At 43.0% G+C, this 14,142-nt stretch overlaps 1 protein-coding gene across 1 annotated transcript in view; it reads right to left on the minus strand.

The window, feature by feature from the left end:
- The window catches only part of SYNJ2 (synaptojanin 2), a 583,647-nt gene that overhangs the window by 353,253 nt on the left and 216,252 nt on the right, over positions 1 to 14,142 (minus strand). The window lies entirely within an intron of this gene.

The following is a 14,142-nucleotide window of genomic DNA, read 5'->3' on the forward strand; positions in this document are numbered from 1 at the left end:
CTCCGAGCCCCTCAAATTTCACAAATCTTCATTGGCCTTGGGTGAAATGGTCTCCCTCTGAAGGGCTTGGCTGCCCCTGAAGGGCTGGGGATCCACTACTTCGTAGGGGCTGCAGGGTCCTGTGTTACACCCCAGATCCTTCAGCCCTTCCTTTCACACTCCCTGTGTCCGAGAAAGATTGTCAGATAGTTCACTTTACAAACTCCTCTATCTTTGCAGTAAGAGAAAGGAAAGAAAACACCAATCTAAATGTTAAAAGAATAATCAGCAATTAGTCAGAAGACAGCCTGACATTTGACTTCTGTCTCTGAATGCAGAGCAAATGTGACAAGACAAAAACAACATTTAAAGGCATCTTTATTGCTCATTCACCTTCGGACCTCAGGGGTACTGTAACACCCCGCGCACCCCTTCTTCCAACGCCTATGCCGCCCATTCTTTGTATCCCAGTTAAATTTTAGAACCAGTGTTAAATTTCGGTTTAATTCTGAGTCCATCCTGAAAGTCTCTGGCAACGTTTTTCCATTAAGAAACATCCCTGCACATGTGTAATCTAAGTGTCTCACCAGGAAGCCCTGTATCATTTGAACTATTAATCCTTAAAAAACAGAAGTAAAATGTTTGAGACTTTTCTGTACTCTGAATAACCTTTTGAAATACCTACTGCTTTAGTAGTACACCTAGTGCCTGTGGTGTAACCAGGAGCGGCCAGTGTAGGTAAGAGCGGTAGGGTGGGGGTCGACAGACTACGTTGAGGGAAAATTGGAGGAAAAAAAAAAAAACCCTTACCTTGCGTTCGACCGGAACGCTGAGTCGGTGATGCGGTGAGTGCAAGATAAGGGGTTTTCTTATTTTCCTTTAATTTTTCCTCTTCGTCTGTTGACTCCCTTCCCTCTGCTCTTACCTGTACGGGCCGCTCCTGGGTGTAACATGAATTTGCACAAAAAATGAAGCAGCACGTTTTATCACAAAGAAGACTTTGCTATTTACACTGCATTTAGATACAGGTGCCAGTGTGAGACATTATCAATAGTGATACACAGCTTCAGAATACCTTTCAGTATGCCAGGTCACACTCAGGTAAATATACATGACACCTGGGATAAAGAGACAGAATAAGGCATGCAAAAAACCTAGAGATTAAACTGCTGAATGAATGACTACTCAAGGAAATGTAAGGGGTCCAGATATCCAGAAGATTGTGTGACAATGGCTGGGAGTTGCTACATGAATCCTTTGTATGAACGATAAACTATAAAACCATTTGCTATCATTGCCATTAATGTAAATGCTGTATCCTGAACTTGTAATAGAAACACTATACACAACTCGTATCTTTAATCTTGCTGGCAAAGCTTTATTGAATTTTTAATCACATTGTAATGTTTAAGGCCGCAATGGAACAGCAGCCGATTGAACTTTTTCCTGGTGGTGCATGCACACTCACTTCACTCTAACATGCAAAATATGGAGGTAATATTGGGCATGCGCTGAAGGGATAATGTTGGCCATTGGTTAAAATGGATGGGTAAGGTCATTTATGGTTCTTTTCTTCTACCTCCGCTCTAGCAAAGATTTGCCTAGTTAGTACGTGATTACTATCAGTACATGGAGATGATGATCTAATAGTGAAGTAAAGTTTAATTGAGTTAGCTGAAACTTAGTTCTATAATGCCTCCTTCTCATTGTTTGGTGTTTTAGAACTACCTAATTTTCCTCTCACTTTTATAACTAGCCAGGTGGTGTGAAGTTCTTGCAGTGATTTGCAAATATGATTTATCATTTAAAAGGAATGTTCAAAATGTACCTAAAAAAATCATCTAGGAAACTGCAGTTTATACTTTCAGAATAAGGCCACAAAGTACCAACTTATTCCTCGGATGGTTTTCTCCCAATGGTAACAAAAGACTAATTGAATCTAAAGCCATGAAATCCTTTTCCCTGCAAAATAATGTGATCAAAACATAATCCCTTCCTACAAATAAGGGAAAATATTGGAGCCGACTAGTATGCTTTATTCACCTGCTATTTGCTAAATTTATGAGAAACTGTATTAACTGTTAATCGGTGATAGCTCAAATCTCCGAGCGGATCAAGCAAAGGAGGTATTAAGAACTGGGAATGGAGGATTGGGTAAGATTTGTTTGGCGACGAGATATAAATAGACAGGGATGGCCTTCCCACTGTATAGGAATGATGCCGATTGTGATCCTGGGGGAAGGATGCAAAAATCAAAACAATAAAGAGGACAAACATTAATAAATACAATAAATTAAATGTATTGTATTTATTAATTTTTTGTACTTTATTTCATGATTAAACTGTGATTTTTCTCCTCAAGGTCATGTGTAGCTTGGCTAGGTTTAGATAGTTTTAACATTTATTGTGAAATAGAATTTTAATTGCCAATTGTTGTTTTCTACATTGGGAAGGAGCCAACAGGGAACACAAAGGAGAAAGCACATAAGCTTTGAGCAGCTGTATAGTGGGGAAAGCATACTTGAATCTCATTGGATAGAAGCAAAAATCCTCAGCCCAAACTAGAAATATTTCCAGCTGCTTCTAGAATGCAATTGGAGACTAACTCAAAGAAAATAAAACATAGGCCAGGCCCACTCTGCATTCTTCAGTAAGCGTAAGCGCACTACTGTGGTTAAGCAGAATGCTGGCAAAGAGGACGGTCTCCTCCTTAAGGAGGTGTGACCAGCTTCTCTTAGGTTCTAGCCGAAAGAAGATTCTAGGTCACCACCAGAAGACTCAAGATGTGCGCTTTCTCCAGCTTGACGGTGTAGAACTATAGCTTTTGGTTAGACGGACGATGATGGTAAACAATAGCAACATTTCCAGAGACATTCATGGAGTTTAACAAAAAGACAATACACAGTTTTACAAAGCCCCGGGCAGTGAAAGCACACCACGTTGTTCAAGTAGCAAGAGACTGGCTTCTCCATAAAGAAAATGTGCCCCCCATGCAGACCTTAGTATTTATAAGCTGGGGGGAAACGGAAGCGTTTCACATAGCTATGATTACAGAACACAGGAAATTGTTGCTTGATTGTTCACACAGAAGAAGGAAATAACAGTTCAAGTCATGATCACATGTGCCAATGGGTGGATCGCTTACAAGCACAACACACAAGAGATATCTTTTGATTGCCTAAGGGAAATTGAAGGGTAAATGAGAGAGTTATTATTTACATATTATGCGACAGTGGGTGGTAGTCCATCATGTCTTTCTTGTTGCTGAAAAGGTCTATTGAGTGCAATTCTGAATTCTTGGAAGGGTTTGAGGGCACAGAAGGTCATTGGTGGGGAATGTCATCGAAATTAGCCTAAAACGCTTAGAAGTTTGACGCATCAGAGTTTTGGACAAGGTAAAAAAAAATACAAATTCGTGGACCATAGGTTTTGAGTTGTTGTTTAACTTGGTAGGGTGTCAGAGCGACGGGGAGGGGCAAAACTGTACATTGATTTTAAGACTAATGTCAGTAGATCATACATGACCCCAATACTGGTGGGGAGAGAAGGGCCTGTTGGTAGGAGCTAGAAGCAGGGTGTGCTTAGGTAGGTTGAAAAGAATGTGGATAGGAAAGTTTTTGATTTTGTGTAAAGGCTGGTTGGAATGGTTATAAAGGCCCGCCAGAAGATGTCTGCAGTAGTCAAGTCTACTGAATACCAACGAGGTAATATGTGTTAAAGGGTGACCTTGAGCAGATTTTGCGTAGGTTAAGCAATTGAAAACGAGCAGTGGTGGCCGTGTTCATGATGGAAGCTTACATCCTCATGCATGGGCTTAAGACAACCTCAACATTTCTAATAGATAATGCAAGATTAATTGTACTGGGGTCGTAGAATGGAGTCTTAACAGGGGCGACTGTAGTGGTGGAGGGGAAGAAGAGGACTTTATTTTCAAACGAATTCAGCATGAGCGACCATCCGCCATCCCGCGACGGTTGACTATTATACAGAAGCTATGTGTGTTAGGAGGCAAGCTGTGAATGTTGGAATAGAGAAGGAGATTTAAGTGTCATTTGCATAGACGTTTTATGATAAGCAGAAAGAGAAGATGAGGTCACTGGGAAAGGTGGTTTACAGTGACAACAGAAGAGAGCAAAGAACTGATACTTGTGGGACACCCCCAAGGACTGGGCCGGGTACAGATATCATTTAGTACAAGATAACTGTAAAGGAGCAGTACATGTAGAAGGTGAAAAAATTACAAACAAATCCAGAAATGCCTAGTGAGTGAAGACGAAAGCAATGTATGGTGGTCAACAGTGTGGAAGTCAGAGGAGCGGGCTAGGGGTATTGAGAACGGAAGAGAGATGGTTGAGATGAGCAGGGAGAAAGTTAGATATATGTGTAGTTCCCTCCATGACGTCAGTGCTTACCCTACCACAGGCATCAAGATCCGTCGAGAAACGCTTGCATCGCTTTTACGCCATTTGCTTGATCAGCCTACTGATTTTATGTATTGACCTTTGAGGTTCCGATTATAGGATCAGATCGCTGCATCGAATCGGTTTTTCTGTCGAGATTCAATTGCATGGGCGAGCATTGTTTCAGGGATAATTTGTGCTTAAGCTCCTCTGTAACTTAAATAAAAGAGGCCTGGCAAAAAGCTCGGGGAAAAGTCAGATATCGCTGTTGGGGAAAAGTCAGATATCGCTGTTGCGAATATGCTATTTTTAGACTTGTATTCTCCCAGATCAGCGGTCAAGAAGATCATGTGCAAAGGAGCACGTCTTGCCAGCAAGCCTCGTGCACTGAAAAGCTTGCTGCCTATCCAGATACCCAGAACTTCTTTGTTTATTCCTGGTGATGTCTACTAAAATCTATTTCCTGTGCAGATTCGGGAAATGTTTACACTTAGCAGAGGGCCACAGACCTTGCACCAACATTTCATTTTCTCTCTCTGGTGGAGAGATAATCAACTATTCAACTACAGTGGGGATGCACTTGAAAAAGTGAATTTACCAACACACGTGTCTTCATGCTTATGTGTTTACTATGAAACTGCCAAATGCTCATGTGTTCCAGAAATTGGCCAGGCCCATTTTATTAATCTATTGTATTTTGTTTATATACTAGTTTAGAGACCAGTAGAACCCTAGTATCACTGGACATTTACATCTATATTAAATGTACTAGAATTCTGCTACTCCATGTGGTACACTGCACATTTCTGCTGAAACATGTTTGCAAAGTGTAGCTTTGCTTTGAATTTGGCACAGTGAAGCTAGTGTTGACTGCATCTTTCTTCCATAATTTCCCACTAGAAGGTCCTGCACCTGCTTATTTGGTATGTGTTAGTTCTTCTGCTGTCACACGCCCTTGCTTCCATTTACTTATTTTGATAAAAAGTGTATAGAAGTAACGGAAAAATTAGTGGATTTTAGCCTTACATGTGTCGACTGATCAAGGACAAAGCTCTGGTCTGTAGGGAACAGCAACTGCGTGACTTAATATTGGAATGCTTGTCGCTATTTTGCATTAAATCTGCATTCGACTTCTGTGCGCTATCCCAAGTGGTGTGTTTTGATTTACACAATCCAGAACTCAGAGACGTAGTGCCAGCTACGAAGATCTGGTAGCACAAATCCAGTCACTGTTCTGAATCGGAGAGGGTCGTAATTTGACCTACCTCATAAATATTATTGATGTAGGAGGCAAATTTCGACTTACTCCAATTATTGGCCATCACATAGCTGGTGGCTCGCTAGCATCAGCGGACTACCATGTCTGATCTCCTTTCAATAAAGTTAAACACTGATTCACTGCATATCTAATCAGTATTTGGAAGGAACACCTATAACATGCCCCTTTTAAATAGCAATTCAATATGGGGCCAGAATCCCATTGTAGGAGTCTGCAAAAACTTACTGACTTCTAAAACTGGATCCATGCATATGAAAACAGCATTCTAGTGGTCACAAAGCCCACATCAGAGCAATTGCAACCATAAACATTCTTCATACACCTGGCCCTTAGACTCCAAGTTAACTTTGTAACTATATCAAATGGTTTTCTGTGCATATTTCTGGCGCCAAAAGCTATACATCAGGCTTCTCCAACCAGTAGCTCGTAAGCTACTAGTAGCGCTCCAGCTACCTGTAAGTAGCTCTCCTGTGTTCACAACAATTAATTAAATTAGAAGCTTATGCTTGGTTGACTGAACATATAGTTACTAAAATTGAAAATTGTGCATTTGAAACAAAAATGTGTCCATTTTCAGAATTCATAAACTGATGTTTGAAAAACAAATGGCTGAAATTCCAAAATATATTTAAAGCTGTAAAACAATGTTGGGGAGACTATTGCAAATATTATTAACTTGGTGCTAGTGGCAATTCAGCTGTGGGTGTTATGTATTACCCATGTAGAAACATTCCACTTTGACAAATAATTTTTTACAGTACTGTAATTATGGAGGTGATCACTGCTAGTAATCTTTCATATGATGGCCACCGATATAATCTTGTCAAATGTAGTTACTTCTGCATCCCTAATAATATTAGTAGCTCTGGAGTATTTCCATTGAACACAAGTAGCTCTTACTACAGAAAGGTTTGTAGACCCCTGCTCTACATCTCACCCCATTCAACATTGAAGAAGTTGAAGTTTCATTTCACATAGGGTATAGTTTATTATAGGTGAAACTCAGTAAAGAATCCAATGTGGGCAAAGACGGCAGTACATACTCCTTTCTCCAAGAAGGTTGGAGATGATCAGGATCCACATCCTGTGTTTGGATACACCCTTGGATGGATCAGCAAGCCACGGCTGTAGGACATGGCAATTTAGGAAATTGTGTACATGTCTGCTTAAAGGATTTGAAACCTTTTAAAGAGGAAACCATGAACCATATTCCAATTAACAACTTCAGGGGCTCAAACTCAATAATCTTTCTTGCAGATTACCTTGTATGATTGTTTTTTTGAGCTCTCATCCACCTAAAAGCCCTAGACCATCGATTTTTTTGAAACTGTGAAATAGGTGGGGATCAAACCTTGCTGGCATTCTGGCTCAATCAATATGCACATTTCCAGCTTTTGAACTCCAAGGATGGGGTTTGTGAAATCATTCTAGGTTCTCAGAGTAATCGGAGAAGCCTGAAAGAGTAACTAAAAATACATCCATTACATTTTTCGGAAACTTAAGAGGCTGGGCCGGACTGGCCATACCGGGCATCGGGTGTTTGCCCAGGAGACTGGAAGGGACAGCGGCACCTCCTCCGCTAAGGCAGAGGAGCGTCGCCCCACTGCTTTAAAAGGATAACAAAACATTATTATTTAATTTTTCTGTTCCTAGGTGCAGGGAGGGGTGGGGCTGGGTAGAGCAGAAGCCAGGGTGAAGAGTGGTGAGCACACTCAAAGTGCCCATGACAGTTTGGCCAGCCATCTTGGGCCGGCCAAAGTCATGCGCACTTTGCATGTTCCCCACCAGGCTGCATTACACAGCCTTGTGGGGAGCATGCGCAGGCTCCCTGTCCCCATCGGAATGCCGAACCACGGCGCTCAGACCAATCACAACGCTGCATTGCAGAGTTGTCATTGGCTTAGGGGAACCAATTACACCACTGCATTGTAGCATTGTCATTGGCTTAGGGAGCCTAGGTGCTTCCTGTGACAGACAAGAGGTGGCGGAGAGAAGGTGGCTGGCGACGCGACCAGCAGGTACGTTTTCTTAAATTTTTGCTATATTTATTTTGTTGTTGTTGTAGTACTTTATTCAACATAAAAAAATATCATAAAAGTGCAGCACAATATATATTTAAAACAATTTAAAACATACCACAACGAATGGCTTCATACCATACATAGTTAAGAAGTGATAAAAAAGAAACAGAATATGTATACACGTGTCATTTTCACATATCCCCTATGACTGATAATGTAATAATAATGTTAGCCTGCAGGATCAAGGAGATAGATGGTTTACTTGTACTTGATGCGCCTTTAGTAGCCTACGTCTTAACCTCCATGCCCAGCCCAGGTATTTGGCAGTCCCACAAATTATACTAGGGACGGATGTTTCATAAGTCAAAATACGCAGTGCCACCCTGGCAGACCTAATACCCAGATTTTTGCAAACAGGTTTGAGCCACCTTAGTCTTGGTTGCCTGTACGTCTGGCAGGCAAACATAAAATGGCCAATAGACTCTGTGGGCGAGGCACAGCCTGGGCAGCCTTTTGAGTGTGAGATGGCCTTGCTCCAACTGATTTGAAAATCATGAAGTGGGAGTGTGCCATATCGTAATTTGAGATAGAGTGATCTATCTTCCGGCAATTTGATGAGGTCCAAAAAGGACTCCAAACTAGGAGCCGGTTTCACATCCAAAAAGTTTGCAGTAAGCACACCCTCCTGCTTTCTTAGGGTATCGGTCGTGACCCAGTCCCAATAGGTTTTTTTAACATTTGTTTGGGTGGTGGAACCTGGCTCACCCAGGCATCTTCCAAACCAATCTTCTGTAGGTGTTTTTTTATATTAGATAGCCATGGGATCTTATGTTGTGCTCCCAGATTTAATATCTCATCCAGGGCGGAGGCATAGTGATGGAGTTCAGGGGACCTTCTAATCCTTGACCAGTATAATATAGGGCGCAACCTGGCCACATTGCTAATGTTTTGTCTGCCAAGGTCACTACGGAGTGGAACTAGCGGGGTAGACAGGGGAAGAGAAACTAAGTCTCTAAAAAACTTGTTCTCAGATCTAAGTAACTCTGTCAGATTTTCAAAGCCCCACAGTTCTGCCCCGTAGAGGGCTACTGACACTGCCTTCCCCTCGTAGACCTTAACAGCCGCCGCTATTGGCCTGCTGTATGAGAGCTTCTGGTGTTTCGATATTGCCCCTGCGGCTCTTTTATGGGCAAGGAGCATTTTTGAAAGATGGGGAGCCCATTTAAGCTTATTTGTGACCCTCACTCCGAGATAGTCAAAAGCGTCTACCAGCTCGAGTGTGGTGCCATTGAGCTCGATGTTGTTCCTGAAGTTTTTTGAGGGAGATAACGCCATCAACTTAGTTTTTGACGTGTTTATTTTCAACCCTCTGTTGTCACAAAACTGGGAAAAGTGGGACAACAGTCTTTGTAAGCCCATGGGGCTTTTCGAAATCAGGAGAGTGTCGTCGGCAAAGAGTAGGGTAGATATTTTTTCCCCGCACAGGGTTGGGGCATCGATCCTGTCACCTCTCAAAAAGTCTGCCACACCATTAATATAGAGAGAGAACAGGGTCGGGGCCATAACACAACCCTGACGCACTCCTTTCTCGACAGAAATCCTCTCCGTGAGCTGGCCCTGTTGTCCCCACCGGACTTTGGCAAAATTGCCTACGTGGAGTCGTTTGAGGAGGTCCAGGGTTAGGGGAGGGATACCCAGATCGTGCAGTACCTGCCACAGCTGTATTCGTGGGACCAGGTCAAAGGCTGTCTTTAAATCAATAAATGCCAAATAAAGACTGCCTTTTTCGATGACCACGGATTTCCAATATAAAATACAGAATCTAAAGACCTGGTCAATAGCAGGGCCGTTTCTACCATTAGGCAAGACTAGGCGGCTGCCTAGGGCGGCGAAAGGGGGAGGGCGGCAAAAAACATGAGCTTGTGATTCGGAATGAGTCATTTTAATGAGTACCTGTACTTTCCATTTAAAGCACTGCTCTCATGCATCTCAAGACATGCAGCAGCGGGTCCTCCCTTCACCCTCTTTTGTGAGCGCTATATCATGCTTTTTACTGACCCCAATACCTGCCTCGCACTGTGGGAAAAGCTACTCTCATCTTTTCAGCTGGTGGACAGAATTCAGACCATTTGTCCAAATGCAGCCTTCACGAAGACTTTAGCGCCCAAATACAAAACGTATACTGTATACAACAGACTGTACGGAGTAAAAGCAGTGCACTTCCAACCACACAGACTACATGCCGTAGCCTACAGCTCACGTAAGCGCGGGGTTCAGTGCCCTCCTGGCAGTAGAAAGCCAACATAAATATTACAATATAATAAAATACAACACAAGCAAGCACTGACGGTCCAGGCTCTACTGAGCAATTGCTTCCGGGGCAGCAGCGGATGGTTTCTTCGTTGGTCTGTGGGCCATCTTTTCCGGGGTGTGCCTTTTTTTGCTAAACAATCGCACAATTTTATGGGGCAGTGCAACCTCCCATTCCCTCCTAGTACCGCCCCTGCCCTGTCAATCAGTATAAACTAGCTTTCCGATTTCCTCTACCTGTCTTCACTTATTTAAAGTTAGTTAAAGTTCTTCGTATATCGAAGTGGGTCAGAGTCGTAAGCAAGGCGTACCTGTTATCGGATTTTTAAGATGCTCTTTATCGAACAGCTTTTGGGGACATTGCACCGCACCTGCTGCGGCAGGGTTGTTACGTGCGAAACATGGAATTATTCTGACAACACCGGTGACAGGTATTTGTAATGTGCAGAGTAAAGTGAAAAATGCCAGTATATAGTCGAGGGTTTCATTTGTCACTTGTTCATCTCTGAATGACGCGCAGCAGGTGCCTAGAGAAAAAACCCAATTATTTTCATATTATCACTCAACTAATCGTGTGAGTGGGCGTCGAGCTTTGACTACCTTTGCAAGGCATTTGAGAATCTCATTGTTTTTATTATAAAGAGAGTGTATATACATGGCACTTTAAGCGGCGTTGCGCCGTTTTTTTTTTCTTAATCGAAATGTGTGGAGCCTTAGTTTTCATTTCAAATTCTTTGGGTAAGATTAATGGTATAAACGGAGCAAAGCAAATATCTCAAACGTGCATAAAGTGTTATAAATGGAGCAAAGAAAATATGTCAAACAAACATAACAGTACGAAGTTCGCCATTTCTGTCCATGAATAAGTTCTTTTGAAGTACGCGCTGTGGATTTTACTCGGTCTTAAAACTGGAGGTCATTTCCCAACCAAACTTGGCAACATTTTTCGGTTACCAAATTCCATTTCACTATTAAATAGTGTTTTCGGTCCATCAGGGCTATCTTATGCTATAAGGTGAGTGAAATGTTTAGAAATATAATTAACAGATTACTTAAGCACTTCTATACTCCTTATATTCTTATTGTACCCGATCGGATGAGTTGTTTACCTTTTCCTTATTATCCATAATGTTATATGCTGTTGCTTTTATTTTTGTCACATCTTGTTGATATATGTAAAACGTTCTGATCTTTGCCGGCCTCCTACGTGTTACAAAAAGCTGCTAGATAGTAATGGGACACAAAGTTGAAATAATGTGGAGTATCGCCAGCTATACACTGGGGAGGTGTTCTTTGGGTTTAGCGTTCCATTTTGATATGTGATTGAGGCATGCAAGCCTGGTATCATGGAGAGGCCATGGTAGTAAATGGGGCAAGGGGGGGGGGGGGCAGCATTTTTCCATTCTCGCCTAGGGCGGCAAAACACCTAGAAACGCCCCTGGTCAATAGTACCTACTCCCTCCCTAAAACCAGCTTGTAGATGGCTCAGAATACCCTCCTCATCAATCCACGCCTTAATCCTAGTCAGGAGGACTCTGCCAACTACTTTTTAAATAACATCGATTAAACTAATCGGTCTGTAGTTGGCGGGGTCCCCTCTATCCCCTTTCTTGTAAATAGCCACCACCTCCGCCCCTTTCCAGGAGTCCGGAATTGGGCAGCCTAGAGCTAGATTTTTTAGAATGCGGAGGATGAATTCTGCCCAAAGATCTCTTTCATGAAGCAATAGGTCTCCAGGGAGACCATCAGGGCCAGCTGCCTTTCCCGGTGCAATCATGTGGATTGCAAAAAGGACCTCATTTAAACCAAAATCGGCCTCCAGCTCCAGAGATTCCGGATACACTAGTTCCGGAATCTGTTCCTCGCTACCCACTCTTTCCCTAGATGAATAAAGATTTGAAAAGTGTGAGTGCCATTGGAGCCCCGTTATATGGTTCGGGATTGGATCAACCCCACCCCTGGTGCTGATGTTTATGAGATTCCAAAAAGAGGATGAATCTTTTAGTAGGGCTGCGGCCTTGAGGTCCTGCCAGTGGGATTCATCCCACAGACGCTTTGCCTTCCTTATGGTGTTATAGTACATTTTTCGGGCATTGGTAATGGTTAGCTGGTCCTTAGATTTAATAGCTCGAGTTAGGGTCTGTCTCATAACCCTACAGTCATTTATTTTCTATCTCCCCACCGCTCCCCTCCACCATTCCCTACCAGCCACCACTGGGAAGGGTGGGGGCTGGTTTTGTTACTGGTGGTCAATTTTGCAGTGATGCTGCAATATCGGACCCCATTTACAAAAGCAGCAAGCAAGTACAATTCACTCACTTTCATTTCCAGCCAGTAAGGGATAGCCAGTGCTTCACACTTGCACTCCCCCCCCCCGCCCTCGCTCCCCAAACTCCCCTTGTAGTGGTCAGACTCTGGGGCTGCTTTGGGTTCCCAGTCTGGCCTTCTGAGAGGTTAGTGTTTCCATAGATGATAGAATAAGGGCAGTCACCCTCTTGCAAGACATACATGTTCGCTAACTGAAGGCTATCAATAAATAAAAGCAAGATGACTAGTCACCCAAGCCAGTATTTGGGTAACTTCTCTTAAGTTGCAAGAAGGAGATGAAATAGCAGATCACTGAGTTATAGGTATTCGATGGGACACAGAAGCATTCGGGTACATGCAGGAAGGAGTCCCTATATACGCAACTTCCTAAAAAGCCTAAAGAATACACAACTGACTTCCACAGTTAAGAGTTTTCAAAGGTTACAATGACGTTATAAATTGTACCCACTCTCAAGAGTTTCTCCCCTCTTTATTTCAGAGACCCTGCCAGCTGCGCTGAATGTGCATGATGAGCATAGTCCAACTTAGATTTTTCAACTTCTTTATAATCATTCTGTTTTGTTTTCCACTTAGCTGATTACATCTAACCCTGGGCGTAGTTCGCGTAGCAGCGCTACGGGTAGCTACGCAAAGTGCACTACGCGTAGCACTACGCGAGCTGCATAGTGCGCTGTTCGCGATGATTGCTTAGTGCCGGATGCTTGTCTGCACTGTGCAATCATTGAAAATGGCGTCTTGCACCGTGCGAGCTGTCGTTTTCTGCCGCTCAAGTAGATTTTTATTTGAGTGGCAGCTTTCTCAATTCAGACTGGTAGTTTCTCATCACGCGCGGTCGCGAGCATACGCGACCACTCGCAATGAGAAACCTGACCTCCCCGCGTTGAGAATCTCGCCGGGAGGTTTATTTTCCATGCTCGCGATCGGCAACTTGATGTTGCTGATCGTGAACGAGGAAAAAGTCTCGCCGTGATGTCATTTTGCTCGCTCGCGGTCGCCAACTTGATGTGGAGGACTACGCTACGCGATTTTGCACTGTGCTACGTGAAATTCACGTAGCGCGAAGTAGCACAAACTACGCAAACTTTGCGAGCATAGTGTAGTTGTCCGCCCAGGGTTAATTATGTCACATACTTGGTGCTCAGCTGTTTCGACTCACACCGGGGAATTTGCTCCCCACATTCCGCAGGAGGACTATGGCCACCGTGTTTGAGCTTGAAGTGAGAATGTATTCTAAATTCCTCTGAATATGTGCCTCTGAGCGCTACTTCCCTGGAGTTCGGACTAATATCCTAAAATCGTCCCTTTATCTTTGAACCACAAGACTAGTGGAGTCGGATAATCACCTTGTTTACCATTCAGCTGTATCTTTTTTAGCATCTCGACTTTGTGTGTTGAGCATCCCTGCCAACCGATTCTTTCTCCGTGGTTGATTACCTTGGATGCCTTCCATTCAGGGGCATCTCTTGTTATTCTTGTGTCCCACAACTGATTTGACCGCCCTGACGAAGGTGTGACCCATATTGGGTTAGACACCCAAACGCGAGTTGGCTCTGGAGAACCTTGTGCCTCCGCTTATTTCCACCGTTTATAACAAGAAGACATATAACATCTATTGATTATTTGATGCCTATTTCTGTATCTTATACCATGAATGTGAGTCATTTCGAGTTTGGACCCGATTATAAATTGTAAATTTCTCTTGAGTGTGGAGAGTGTATGAGTATGGCTGTATTAGTGGTTTGTTTAGTATGTTTTGAATATGTGAATGTGGGATCCTGTATATATTTATATACATTGAAATGTTATTCAATGTCTTGCTATTTAC

This window comes from Triturus cristatus, chromosome 6, assembly GCF_964204655.1.
Source record: "Triturus cristatus chromosome 6, aTriCri1.1, whole genome shotgun sequence".
NCBI classification, from domain to species: Eukaryota; Metazoa; Chordata; class Amphibia; order Caudata; family Salamandridae; genus Triturus; species Triturus cristatus.